Source organism: Hemitrygon akajei, chromosome 28, assembly GCF_048418815.1.
Source record: "Hemitrygon akajei chromosome 28, sHemAka1.3, whole genome shotgun sequence".
Taxonomy (NCBI): domain Eukaryota; kingdom Metazoa; phylum Chordata; class Chondrichthyes; order Myliobatiformes; family Dasyatidae; genus Hemitrygon; species Hemitrygon akajei.
The window spans coordinates 24,324,236-24,334,600 of record NC_133151.1 but is presented as its reverse complement, the minus strand read 5'-3'; the positions used below and the strand labels follow the sequence as shown (position 1 = coordinate 24,334,600).

General features: G+C 44.7%; 2 non-coding genes across 2 annotated transcripts; both read right to left on the bottom strand.

Moving 5' to 3' along the window:
• Positions 1 to 9,281: 9,281 nt before the first annotated feature.
• trnaq-uug (transfer RNA glutamine (anticodon UUG)) lies at positions 9,282 to 9,353 on the bottom strand. Its single transcript has one exon. It is a non-coding gene; the product is annotated as a tRNA-Gln (tRNA).
• Positions 9,354 to 9,825: 472 nt separating this feature from the next.
• Positions 9,826 to 9,897, bottom strand: trnaq-uug (transfer RNA glutamine (anticodon UUG)). Its single transcript has one exon. It is a non-coding gene; the product is annotated as a tRNA-Gln (tRNA).
• Between the last annotated feature and the right edge of the window lie 468 nt (positions 9,898 to 10,365).

The following is a 10,365-nucleotide window of genomic DNA, read 5'->3' as shown; positions in this document are numbered from 1 at the left end:
CTGCTTTAGACTTCCTACCAAGCTCTGTATACTCACTCTTCAGGACCTCCTCACACTTTCTCCTTACGTCATTGGTATCGATGTGTACCATGACATCTGGCTGCTCACACTCCCATTTCCGAATGCCGTGCACGCGATCGGAGACATCACTGACCCTGGCAACCTGGAGGCAACAAACTATCCGGGAATCTCTGTCGCGACCACAGGGTTTCCTGTCTGTACTTCTAACTATTGAGTCCCCTATCACTACCGCTCTCCTCTTCCTCCCCTTCCATTCTGCACTCCAGAACCAGTCTCATTGCCAAAGATCAGGCTGCCGCAGCTTGACCAAGGTATGTCAGATCCCCCAACAGTATCCAAATCGGTATACTTGGTGTGAGGGTAATGGCCACAGGGAGCCTGCTCTGCCTGCCATTTCCCCTTCCCTCGCCTGACGGTAACCCAATTACCTGTGCGCTGCTCCTTTGGCGTAACTACCTCCCTGAAACTACTATCAATAAACATCTCATTCTCTCGAATGATCCGGAGGTCATCCAGGTCCTGCTCCATTTCCCTAACGCGATTTGTTAGGAGCTACAGCTGGATACTCTTCTTGCAGGTGTCGTTGACACAGAAAGTCTGAAAGCCTCCCTGAATTCCCATATCCTGCAAGAGGAGCATTCGAACATCCTGTCTGGCATTCTTTCTGCTTTATCCGAACAAAATAAAATTTACCGGAAACTACCGTTGCCTCTGCCTGTTCACGCCGAAGCCTGTTGAGCCATAGCCATCACACTCTGACTCAGTTCACTCCGACGATTGCCGCTACGAAGATGAATACTGTATATGGCTGTCTTTTTAAAAAACCTTTGGCGCGCTACATCACGCGCCTGCGCAGTCCAGCCTCTTTTATCCCGGTCAGTAAAAGAAATGTCTTCTCTCCGAGATGTCTTTAAGATTACACTCTCAGCCTCTTGCTTTGATTTAAACACATGACTTCTACGTCTCAACCTTCATCAATCAGTCTAGTAAGGCACGACCTGCCTTTGACAAGCCATGCTCACTATTCCTAATAATATGATGCCTTTCCAAATGGTCATAAATCCTGACTCTAAGGATCTTCTCCATCAACTTACCAACCACGTAAATAAGAATCACTGGCCTATAATTTCCTGGGATATACCTTCTCCCTTTCTTGAATAATGGAACAACATCCGCAACCCTCCAATCTTCTGGAACCTCTTCCGTCCTCATTGATGATGTAAAGATCATTGCCAGAGGCTCAACAAGCTGCTTCCACGCTTCCCTCAGTAGACTGCAGTACATCCGCTCCGGCCCCGGTGACTTATCCAGCTCGATGCTTTTCAACAGCTCCAATGCTTCCTCTTTCTTAAATATTTACATTCTCAAGCTTTTCAGTTCACTGAATGTTATCCCTACTATCGCCAAGATCCTTTTGCATTATGAATACTGAAGCAAAGTATTCATTAAGTACCTCCGCTATTTCCTCAGGTTCCATACATACCTTTCCACTGTCAGTCTTGATTGGTCCTATTCTCTCACATCTTATCCCCTTGCTCTTCACATACTTGTAGAATGCCTTCGGGTTTTCCTTCATCCTATCCGTCTTCAGCTCCTTCCTGCTAGCCTTATAATCTTCTAGATTCATATCATTACCTAGTTTTGTGAACCTTTCGTAAGCTTTCCCTTTCTTCTGGACTCCATTTACGCCAGCCTTTGTGCATCACGGATCTTGTACCATGCCATCCATTCATGTCTTATTGGAACTCACCTACTGAGAACGTCACGCAAATATCCCCTGAACATTTGCCACATTCCTTCCGTACGTTTCCCCGAGAACATCTGTTTCCAATTTTTGCTTCCAGTTTCCTGCCTGGTAGCCTCATAGTTCCCCTTACTACAATTAAACGTTCCCCTAACTTGTCTGTTCTTATCCTTCTCCAAAGCTGTGGTGAAGGAGATAGAATTGTGATCACTATCTCTAAAATGCTCTCCCACTGAGGCACCTGACACCTGACCAGGTTCATTTCCCAATAGTAGATCAAGTGCAGCCTATCCTCTTGTAGGCCTATCTATATATCATGTCAAAAATTCTTTCTAAGCACACCTAACAATCTCTCTCCATCTAAACCTCTCACTCCTGGTGGATGCTGACCAAATTTTGGGAAATGAAAATTCCCCACAACAACAACACTGTAATTATTACGCCTTTTCATAATCTGTCTCCCTATATGCTCCTCGATGTCCTTGTTACTATTCAGGGGTCTATTATAAACTCTCAGTACAGTTATTGACCCATTCCTATTCCTAACTTCCGCCCACGCAGACTCATTAGACAATCCCTCATTGACTTTCTCCTTTTCTGCAGCCGTGGCACGATCTGTGATCTACAGTGCCACGTCCCCACCTCTATTGCTTCCATATACTTTCTGAAACATCTAAGTCTTGCACTTGAAGAAGCCATTCCTGCCCCTGCAACATTCAAGTCTCTGCAATGGCCACAATATCATAGCTTCAAATGCTGACCCACGCTCTAAGCTCATCCGTTTTATTCGTGATACTCCTCGCATTAAAATAGACGGATCTCAAACCATTGGACTGAGGCGCGTCCCTTCTCTATCAGATGCCTATCCTCCCTTTCGCACTGTCTTCAAACTTTCTCTGTTTGAGAGCCAAACTCCCTTACCTCCGTCAGTTCAGTTCCGTTCCCAGCCCACCCTGCAATTCTGGTTTAAACTCTCCCCAGCAGCCTCAGCAAACCTTCCCGCCAGGATATTGGTCCCCCTCGGATTCAGGTCCAACCCATCATTTTTGTATAGGTCACGCCTGCCCCAGGAGAGGTCCCAGTGTTCTCTGCCCCTTACTCCAATCCCTCAGCCACGCATTTATCCTCCGCCTAATTCTATTCCTCTACTCACTGTCACATGACACAGGCAGTAATCCTAAGATTACTACCTGTGAGGTCCTGCTTCTCAATTTCTTTTCTAACTTCCTGTAGTCTGTTTCCAGCACCTCCTCCTTTTTCCTACCAATGTTGTTCGTACCAATATGTACCACGATCTCTGGCTGTTCTCCTTCCCACTTCAAGATGTCGTGGACGCGATCAGAAACATCCCTGAGACTGGCACCTGTGAAGCAAAGTACCATCCCCTTTTCTTCCCTGAGTCAACAGAATCGCCTATCTGACCCCCTAACTGTAGAGCCCCTATCACTGCTGCAATCCTCTTCCTTTCCCGACCCATCTGAGCCATAGGGTCAAACTCTGTGCCAAAAGCACGACCACAGTTGCTTCCTCCAGGTAGGCTGTCACCCACCCCCCGCCCAACAGTCCTCAATCAGGAATACTTATTGTTAAGGGGGACAGCTACTGGGGTACTCTGTAGCAGCTGCTTCTTGCCCTACCCTCTCCTGACTGTTACCCACTTCTCTGTCTCCTGGTGTCCCGGGGTGACTACCTCCCTATAGCTCCTCTCTGTCACTTCCTCATTCTCCTTGACCAGACGAAGGTAATCGAGCTGCAGCCCCAGTCACAGTGCAACTATGAGTATTTGCAGTCCAACGCACATGGTGCAGATGTGGACATGCGGGAGGCCGGAAATCTTCAGGACCTATTAGGTCTGACACCGAGCACAGAAAACCGGCCTGACACACATATTTTTTGTCTATAGTTTGATCAGATAACCTACCTGGTCTCTACCCGATATTCCCGAAGCTCCATTGAGGCAAAGCCTTACTACTCTGTCTCCCACTACTCTGACGCCTTCTTCTTCAAAGCCTGGGTTATAAATCTGTCTTCCTTTTAAAATCTTCCCGCTGTTCTTACTGGCAGACGTCTACGCGCTTGCGCAGTCCTGTCTCGTTCAAACTGCCGAATTAATAACCGTCAACTTTTCAATTCTGCTCGCTTTTAAACTCTTCCTTCTATTCTCTCTGGCTGACCTCCATGCGATTACGCCGTCTTTCCCCGTTCAACCTGCTTGTGGTAAACCCGGTATTGCATGCTTGAGGAGTAAGAGATGGTAAGGCAGTACAGTTAAATGTGTAGCTAACAATCTGATGCAGGAGGGAGGGCATCAGATACATAGACCTTCTTCCAGGATAGTTGGGACTGGTGTAAGGAGGCTGGGTTACACCTGAAGGGGAACGGATATTCCCAAGGGTAAGAAGAGATTGGTATAAGGAGGGCGAGTGAACAAATATTCTCTAATGAGGATTGCTGGAGCTAGGCTGGTAGAGTTTTAACATATGGCAAGCGTGGTGGATTGCTGGTTAGGCTAAGCAGAAGGTTGAGACCAAGTTGAGAAACTCCAAACGAAAGTCAGATACAACCGCGTTAATGAGCACAGTGGCACGGAGGGGCAGAAGTGAGTTTAGTTCAGTGCTGGGTGTGGAACAGTTAAGGCAGACGCACTTAGAAGCTGGATTATTGCATGGCATGGTGATTCAGCGATTACAGCGATAGAGCTGAGAGAAGAGGGAGAATGTGAAAAAGTTACACTCTAAACTTCCCTACAGCTAGTAAGAGAGAGGAACAGATATGTCGGCTGGTTATAGGCTCATGTAAACACACTAGAGTAGCTGTAGTGTGGATTAATCTCCCCAGAATGATTGAGACGCCTTACAGTCTCAGGCTTGGTTGGACATTACTTGTTATGTGTGTTCCCGAAAGATTCCTGAAATAATGGGTAGATTGTCACCAGAGAGAGGGAAATACTTGATGAAGTATTGGGACTAAGGCCTAGTGAGATGATCGGAGTTTCATTGGGAAAGACTTAATGATCACAATTCTGGAGTTTTCAGATGGTCATTAATAAGACATAACGGGAGCTGCATGTGGATGAATGCAACTTGGGGGAAGGGTATATTACGATACGGCAACAATGAATATAGAATTGAGACACGTTTTATTATAAATAACTAAACATGTATTTAAACGCTGCTCAATAAAAAATGAAAAGTAAACAAACGATTAACTTAACCGGAAGTTAACTGCTATATGGCAACTCAAACAGTTCTTAAAGCGATAAATGCGAACAGAGTTCTTAAAGTGATAAATGCGAAATTCCAAATGATTTATACAGTCAATTAGGAGAGACTTTCCTGACGTAACGAATTCCTCGACGACGTGACGTGACTGCTGATCCTAGCAAAAATATGCTTTGCCCAAAGGATTCACGATGAAGAAAAAAAAACGGCTTCGAGGAACAGAGATTTTCTTTGGCGAATAGCACTGCACCCAAGCCTTTCTGCTATTACAATTCAGTGGCTATCTCAAATGCAGGTTACTATTTCTGGAACGAAGATCCAGTAAGGTCGATCCTGTATTAAACCGCCGATGACATCAACTTTCCTCGATTCTTCGGGTTTCCGTATTTCGGTAACTCTTCACTCTCCAATACTTCAACTTTAAAATTAAATCGAAGATACATCAAACATAACTGGCTGTGATTTCCAAAACTGCCAGCACAACAACAATGTACCTTACAGTAAGAATTAAAACTCTAAAACAAAACTGCGTCATGAAACCAAATACGCAGCATAACGGAGTAAAGGACGACTTAAATGGCGTCCTAACAAAAACTACTGCGTCAGAACAGGCTGTCCCTGTTTTATACCTGTTGGAACAGGCCATCGCATGTCCTCACACTGGCGGGAAAATTACATTATGTTACCTCACACTGGCGGGAAAATACATCACCCCACTATCACAACACCATTACATCCTGCTCACCAGATACTCACGAGGTATCTAACAGGTAATCAGAGCAGAATTGAGCAATATTGCTGGTTAAATCCATGTCTGTCATGCGAATGTCACCTACAGTCCATCCGTTCAGAAATCAGGACTTCCATCCTCTGAGGAATGTAGAGAAATATGGTAATATTCAGGAGCTCAGAGTGATGAGAGATATTGCATTTAGTTAAAAAATAATAAAAGCAATCGTATGTCAGGTTTAGCGTTGGAGATTGAAAGGATCTTGGGGGACTATAAAGGAAACAAGAAACAGGTCATGCTGCAAATCAGGAGAGTGTACAGCGACCAGGAAATATCCTCAGTGAGGTGGTTTAAAGAGAAGCCAAGACGTTTTAAACATACACTGCGAACAACCGAGTACTAGGGAGATGGCAAGGGCACTCAAGGGCAAAGGAGGGAGTTTTTGCGTGGAGCCAGTTAGCAGGTGAGATACAAAATGACTATTTTTCATTGGTGTTCAGCAAGGAAAATGACGTGGAAGAAAGTGAGATCAGGACAGGGTATGGTGATATTACCAGACGTGTTGATTCTAAGTAGGAGATAATGTTAGGTCACTGAAAGACTATTAAGGTGTGTAAATGCTTTGCGGGGTTTAGGCCATTAGTGTGGACAGACGACATGCTTGCAACCATTCTGTTTAAGCTGGCATCATATTCAACACACACAGAGTGAACTGAGGGCACTCATTCTGTGTTATACTGTTCACTGTTTATTGGTGCATTATTTCAGGCTTATTGGGCAGGGGATCAAAGGAACATGTGATGAAATTTTTATTTCTACTTTGACTGTGGTTCTCATCTGAGACACGCAGACTGCAGGGCTGATGGGAACAGATGGGATTTTTCAAAAAGGAACTGGACACGGCCTTTGGGGAAATAGCCCGCCGAGCTGCGGCGAGATAGTTGGGAATAGGACAGTGGGTATGTTGTACGAGGAACAGGTCTAGACTTGATGGGTTGAATGTCCTACACCATTCCACAATGATTCTGTGCCCACTAGTGGTCTGTAAACTCCTTCTGTTTTCTAGGAGGCTTCCAATCAAACTGAGAGTATATGGTCAGTTCGTGTAATAAGGACACACTTCTGTTACGTCACTTGAACTGAATTCCAAGCACACTGAAGCCAGAGCACAGTACCGGTCAGTAAGGACACATATCTGCACAAGGCTCTAATAAAAGAACAGAAATTTGTCAAAACATAACACTGTAACTCTGACTTAAACAGCAGCATCATCTTACTCTAAGTGCACACGGCTTAATAACACTAGGCACCGGACGGTAAGAAGTTAGATCTTTACAGCAACCAGCACCGTATTGCAAGGGCACAAATTTTCACAATTGCTAGTGCCACACTATAAGGGCACAGACCTTTACAACTGTTGGCGGCATAGTGTTAAGAGACAAGCCTCGGCATAGTGCTGGAAAGACAAGGATTCTTATTATATACAGACAGTAAAGTGGCTCTGTGCTGTGTTATCAGAGACCCGTACAATCCCTGCAATGAACTGAAATCTAACAATACACAACTCCCAATTTGTTCTGCCCTCTATGACAAGCCCAATTGGCTGACGTAAAAAAGCACCTGAATGGATGAATACAAACCATAACAACACCAGCACAACTCTGTGGGGCAACTGATGTCCAGTACTAGCCCATTTACTATACGGATAAAAACATGTCAGGGTGAGGACAAGGCCGAACACAGACCATACTCGGCCTGCTGAGTGCACCGGCCACTTGCAACACTGGATGTATACAGACCATACTCAACCCGCAGCATACACAGGACACTCGTAACACTGGAAGAACAAAGACCTATGCAAAGTCAGCTCTGGACTACATGTACAATGCGCAGTATATCTCTGACACTATACAGCAGTGAGGCGAACAAATGGAAACCGAATACAGTACTGCAGAGAGACAAACTACCACAACATAGCATGGTGAGGAAGCAGAGTGTGTATCTCTGACACAAACATGCCCTGCACATAAGAATCTATAAGAACAGACAGCAGTTGACTGCACGGACAATGACATTTACGATATCTAGACCTTCACTATCGGGACACAGATCTATAAAACTCTCGGCACTGTGAGAGTGCACACAGACCTGAACACACCTTACATTGTACTCCACCGTTGAACACTAGTACAACACGAGTGCTTCAGGACTGAGACTTGTACAACTCTGACACTAGACTGCAATTCATGGGCACCATCTATCACCTCCCTCCAAATGGTAAGAGAAATGTGACGGAGAGTTGATAAAGCGAAACCAGGAGATGCTGTGCGCTTCACATTGCAAAGAGATTGGAAATTCCAGCGGGAGAAAAGGGAACAAAAATGTAAGCAGGTTATAGTATATGTTGACAGCCTGGAGATTTATCAGTATTTACGCCTATGCTATACAAGTTTGTGCAGGTAAAACATGTTGTCTAAAACGTTGAGAAACTTGTGCAGATGTACAGAGGAGTATATCCTGACTGGTTTCATCATGTTATGACATCGAAATACCAATGCCCTTGAATGGAATAGCCAATGAAATGTTGTGGAAGCAGCCAGTCCATCACAGTTATTGCCCTACCCAGCACTGAGCACATCTACAAGGACCGCTGGCACAGACAAGCCGCATCCGTCATCAAGGATCCCCATCCAGGCGATGCTCGCTTCTCAATGCTGCCATCTAGATGGAGTTATGGGATCTCTCGGGTTCAGTGCTCGGGTTCGCTTCTCAATGCTGCCATCTAGATGGAGTTATGGGATCTCTCGGGTTCAGGAATACCTATTAACCTCACCGATAAGGCTTTTGAAAAAGAGTGGATAATTTCACTCGCACCGTCATTGAACTCACAATGGAACTCTGAGATTCGTCTTCTGCAGATAGACATTAAATACAGGAAAAAGGAAAATATGCAACTCCTTGAATGAAAATACATTATTGCCACTCTCTTGTATGAAAAAAATAAGAAATAGAACTGGCAAACCCCAAATCCCCAACGCCACACTCGCATAAAACTAAAGATCGCCCACCCTCACAAGCATCTATAATATCAAGCTCCTAATCCCAAACTCCTTCTGCACAGAAAACAGCGACAATAACGTCAACCCCCGAACTCCTTCCTCGCACATAAAAATCCAACCGATCATTCACTCGAAAAAAAACAGCAACAAGAATATTAGAGCCCAAATCCTAATGCTACCTGCCAAAAAATATAACATATCACATCAACAAAGCAAACACAGAATAAACCCTGAAGGAGACCAATCTAAACCACAGTACACACCAATTATCTTGTACGTCTTCGAATTTCGATAATATCCTTCGTCAGTGTCAGTGAGAACGACAGATCGTACTCTGTCCTTCCGTGGGGTCTTCACACACAAATATGCGGCCTTATAACCTTTCCTTTAGGCCGCCTCCCAATTTTTCGGCCGACGCGCCCTCCCACGCCCAACGACCAAAATTGTCAGACAAAATCCAGTGCTTGCATTCATAAGGGACACCTCACTTGACAGATTAAAGAACAAGGTTCCACCGAGACTCGAACTCGGATCGCTGGATTCAAAGTCCAGAGTGCTCACCATTACACCATGGAACCACATGTGCTTCTACAGTGAACGACCACAAGAAAATGAATCTCAGGGTAGCATGTGGTGACACATGTGAAATTCAGCAATACATTTATTTTAAACACTGCATTTCGTAGAGCAAGTCCCATGAGGATTGATTAATTAACACACGGCTTTCCTCTTTGCTGAGAAGCAGGATCGGCAGCAAAAAAAAAAATACAACAGAAAAATAAAACAACTGAAAGTGACGAATATAATCTACAGTCCACACCAACAATCACGTATGTTTCGGAATTCGAGAACATCCTCTGTCAGCGTCAAGGAGACCGACAACTCGATCATTCCTTCCGTGGAGCCTTCATCCACCGAGACCCGGCCTCCCGAACTTCGGCCAATGCGGACTTTCGACCTTTGCCTGCCTTGCAGAGTGTTCAAATTTATCACTTACAATCCAGTGTGTGTGTTCACAAATGGACCCCTCAACTGACGGAATAAAGAATGAGGTTCCACCGAGACTCGAACTCGGATCGCTGTATTCAAAGTCCAAAGTGCTCACCATTACACCATGGGACCATATACACTGACTGTAAACGATCACCGGAAGATGAATCTTCGGGTGATATGTGGTGACAGGTGTAAATTTTGACTGCAAATTTATATTGAACTTTGAACTTCATAGCAGATTTCTTGTGAGGACAGTTTGAGGAAGGGAGTAGTTTTCTCTTCAGAGGGAACCAGTATGAGAGGTGATTTGAAAGAGGTATACAAGATGATAGAACACATATGTCGACTAGACAGCCAAAACTTTTTTTCCTGTGGTGGAAGTGGCAAAAACGAGGGGTGATAGCTTTAAGGTAATTGAATGAATCTATAGCAATAGCGGATGTCTTAGTATTTATTTACTCACAGAAAGTGAATGGGATTCGCAGCCAAGGATACCGTTAGAAGCAAATACATTGGAGACATTTCGAAGACCTTGCCTTAGGGCATGAGCCTTTCAACTGATAACCTTCTGTGAGAGACTATTTTGAAAACCGTCAT